We start from the raw sequence: 4,752 nt of genomic DNA, 5'->3' as shown, positions 1-4,752 counted from the left end.
AACTCCCGGCCCCAGATCCATGCCCTTAACTAACTCCTCGGCCCCAGATCCATGCCCGTAACTAACTCCCTGGCCCCAGATTCATGCCCTTAACTAAATCCCCGGCCATAGATCCATGCCCGTAACTAACTCCCCGGCCCCAGATCCATGCCCTTAACTAACTCCCCGGCCCCAGATTCATGCCCGTAACTAACTCCCCGGCCCCAGATCCATGCCCGTAACTAACTCCCCGGCCCCAGATCCATGCCCTTAACTAAATCCCCGGCCCCAGATTCATGCCCGTAACTAACTCCCCGGCCCCAGATCCATGCCCGTAACTAACTCCCCGGCCCCAGATCCATGCCCTTAATTAAATCCCCGGCCCCAGATCCATGCCCGTAATTAACTCCCCGGCCCCAGATCATGCCCGTAACTAACTCCCCGGCACCAGATCCATGCCCTTAATAACCCCGGCCCCAGATCCATGCCCGTAATTAACTCCCCGGCCCCAGATCCATGCCCTTAACTAACTCCCCGGCCCCAGATCCATGCCCTTAACTAACTCCCCGGCCCCAGATCCATGCCCTTAACTAACTCCTCGGCCCCAGATTCATGCCCGTAACTAACTCCCCGGCCCCAGATCCATGCCCTTAACTAACTCCCCGGCCCCAGATTCATGCCCGTAACTAACTCCCCGGCCCCAGATCCATGCCCTTAACTAAATCCCCGGCCATAGATCCATGCCCGTAACTAACTCCCCGGCCCCAGATCCATGCCCTTAACTAATTTCCCCGCCCCAGATTCATGCCCTTAACTAAATCCCCGGGCCCAGATCCATGCCCGTAACTAACTCCCCGGCCCCAGATCCATGCCCTTAACTAACTCCCCGGCCCCAGATCCATGCCCGTAACTAACTCCCCGGCCCCAGATTCATGCCCTTACCTAACTCCCCGGTCCCAGATCCATGCCATTAACTAACTCCCCGGCCCCAGATCCATACCCGTAACTAACTCCCCGGCCCCAGATCCATGCCTTTAACTAACTCCCCGGCCCCAAATTCATGCCCTTAGCTAATTCCCCGGCCCCAGATCCATGCCCTTAACTAACTCCCCGGCCCCAAATCGATGCCCGTAACTAACTCCCTGGCCCCAGGTTCATGCTCGTAACTAACTCCCCACTTTTTTTTTAGAAATCTAAAGCTGGTTCCCTATCAACGGCTTTGTCCGCTTGGGATGCATGGTAGTTTCGTTCCCCTGCACTCATCTCAGACAGGGTTAGGCTGTTGGCGCTTTCAAGCTTCCCCGTAGCACTACCATACTCAAGGCCTTTTGCAAGTTGTCCCTAAACCTCATTCAGACTGGGACGTAAACCCACCAACACCAGTTGTAAAGCAGTTGTTGGGGGTCAAACACTGACACAAAGATACAAAGACACACACACACATATATACACATATATACACGACGGGATTCTTTCAGTTTCCGTCTACCAAATCCACTCACAAGGCTTTGGTCGGCCAGAGGCTCTAGCAGAGGACACTTGCCTAAGGTGCCATGCAGTGGGACTGAACCTGGAGCCGTGCGGTTGGGAAGCAAGCTTCTTACCACACAGCCACCCCTGCTCCACATACGTACATATATATACATATACACACATATATAAACACGTGCACATAGACATATACGAAGGAAATAGAGAGAAAGAAGGTGAATATGCGTGTGTGTCTGAGTGTATGTGTGTGTTTGTGTTTTGTGCGTCTGAGTGTTTGAGTGCGTGCGTGTGTCCGTGCGTGCGTAAGTGTGTGTATGTGTGCGTACATTCGTGCGTGTGGTGTGTGTGTGTGTATGTGTGTGCGCGCGCGTGCGTGTGACGGTGTGTGCGTGTGTCTGCATTTGTGTATTTGCGTTTGCGTGCGTGCGTGTGCGTTTGTGCGTGCGCGTGTATGTGCATGTGTGTGTCTGTGCGTGTATTTGCGTGTGCGCTTGTGTGCGTGCGTGTGTGTTTGTGTGTGTGTGTGCGCGTGTGTGCAGTTGAGTGTTTGTGTGCGTGCGTGTATCCGTGCGTGCGTGCGTACGTGAGTGTATGTGTGCGTACGTTCGTGCGTGTGTCCGTGCGTGCATGTGTCTGTTTGCGTTTGTGTATTTGCGCGTGTATGCGTGCGTGCGTGTGTGCGTGTGCGCGTGCGTCCGTGTGTGTGTGTGTGCATGTGTGTGTCTGTGTGTGTATTTGCGTGTGTGCGTGCATGCATGTGTGTGTGAGTATATATATGTGTGCATCTATGTGTGTGTTTGTGTGTGTGTGTATATATATGTGTGCATGTATGTGTGTGTTTATGTGTGTGTGTTTGTGTGTGTGTATATATGTGTGCATGTATGTGTGTGTTTATGTGTGTGTTTGTGTGTGTGTATATATGTGTGCATGTATGTGTGTGTTTGTGTGTGTGTGTGTGTGTATATGTGTGCATGTATGTGTGTCTTTCTGTGTGTGTGTGTGTTGTGTGTGTGTGTGTGTGTAAGAGATGATAGGGATGATAGAAACTAATGAACGAAACCAGATGGAAAATTATAGAATGAAAGAGAATAAAAAAGAAGAGGCATAAAAGCAACAGAAGAAAACAAGAAGAAAACTCTATTTTCTGCCAGTGTCGAGGTCAATAAACGAAACACTAAAAATAGAATAACAGGTATTATTACATTAGCTGTAGCGGTAATAGGCAATACTTACATCGTAATAAACCGGAGGATAAACCAAGTAAGAAGACTAGATTGGAAAGTGCAACAGCCACGACGACAACGGAGACACGGCACAAAGTACTTGCTTGCAGGTGGACGTATGGATTGCTAGAAATTGCAGTCAAATCAAAGCACTCCGTCGGTTACGACGACGAGGGTTCCGGTTGATCCCAATCAACGGAACAGCCTGCTCGTGAAATTAACGTGTAAGTGGCTGAGTACTCCACAAACACGTGTACCCTTAACGTAATTCTCGGGGATATTCAGCGTGACACAGAGAGTGACAAGGCCGGCCCTTTGAAATACCTGTATTTCAAAGGTACAACAGAAACAGGAAGTAAGAGTGAGAGAAAGTTGTGGTGAAAGAGTACAGCAGGGATCACCACCATCCCCTGCCGGAGCCTCGTGGAGCTTTTAGGTGTTTTCGCTCAATAAACACTCACAACGCCCGGTCTGGGAATCGAAACCGCGATCCTATGACCGCGAGTCCGCTGCCCTAACCACCGGGCCATTGCGCCTCCACAAATCTTCCTTCAAACTAGGCTAAATAAGAAGACTAGATTGGAAAGTGCGACAACGAGACACAACACAAAGTACTAGCTTGCAGGTGTTAGAAATAGCAGTTAAATCTTTCTATGGCTTGCTAGAAATTGCAGTTAAATCATCTCATCTCATCTAGGTCGTCCCCCAGGACGCCCCAAAACTGTTTCCACACGTTTTCCCCCATTCATCTCGATCTTCCATAATGGTCCTCAGCTCCTGTACCTCTTCCACACCAGAATCCTCCAGCAAGTTGTCGATATAGGTTGTCTTACTCCTTCCTCTCCTGGTTCTTCCTTCAGTTGTTTAAGAGATTGTTAGCAATTTCATCGGTGTGTCTGATGCAGTGTCCAGCTGGCCTCATCCTTCTATGCTGTAGCTTCAATGTTACTTTTGGTAGTCCCTGGTATCAGTGTCGGCATTTGTTGTATGACTCTTCCAGGAGACATTGAATGCCATTCTAAACATCCTCGTATAACAACCGTCCAACTGCTTCTTCAATGCTTTATCGATTGTCCATGTTTCAGCCCCGCATAGAAGAACAGACCCCCACTGTTACCAGAAACAACCTCACTTTCAATTTCCTAGCTAACTTTGAACTCCTTACCTTTCTCAATTTATGGCATGCTCTCCTGGCCAAAGCTTTCCTTGCTGCGATGTCTTTTTCAGCACTTTGTTATTTCATTATTGCCCACAAGGGGCTAAAAATAGAGGGAACAAACAAGGACAGACAAAGAGATTAAGTCGATTACATCGACACCAGTGCGTAACTGGTACTTAATTTATCGACCCCGAAAGTCGACCTCGGCGGAATTTGAACTCAGAACGTAGCGGCAGACGATATACCTATTTCTTTACTACCCGTAAGGGGCCAAACACAGAGGGGGCAAACAAGAACAGACAAAGGGATTAAGTCGATTACATCGACCCCAGTGCGTAACTGGTACTTAATTTATCGACCCCCGAAATGATGAAAGGCAAAGTCGACCTCGGCGGAGTTTGAACTGAGAACGTAGCGACAGACGAAATACCGCTAAGTATTTCTCCCGGTGTGCTAACGTTTCTGCCAACTCGCCGCCTTAGTACTTTTCAGTACTTTGTGTCCACACACCAAGTATTTGAAATCTTCAACTACCTTCAGGGACTTACCGTCTCTCACTTTCACCGACACAAGCATTTCGTGGTTGAATACTTGCAGCCCTGTTTTGTTTGCATTATAAGAAAAATGGATGGGATGGTCACGGCTGTAATACAGTCATTGATACCAGGATTGTTCGATCGAAAATTGAACAGAAAAGAAAAAAGAAAAAAAATGAAAACGAATATTATTATAGAGTTATACTTTTAATCTTTTAATCTTTAGTTTCAGTCATTTGACTGCGGTCATACTGGAGCTCCGCCTTCAAGGGTTTTAATCGAACAAATCGACCCCAGGGCTTATTATTTGTAAGCCTGGTACTTATTCTATCGGTCACTTTTGCCAAACCGCTAGGTTACGGGG

This window comes from Octopus sinensis, linkage group LG25 (genome assembly GCF_006345805.1).
Source record: "Octopus sinensis linkage group LG25, ASM634580v1, whole genome shotgun sequence".
Lineage (NCBI taxonomy): Eukaryota > Metazoa > Mollusca > Cephalopoda > Octopoda > Octopodidae > Octopus > Octopus sinensis.
The sequence above is the reverse complement of the archived record's forward strand: the minus strand, read 5'-3'. Positions refer to the sequence as shown.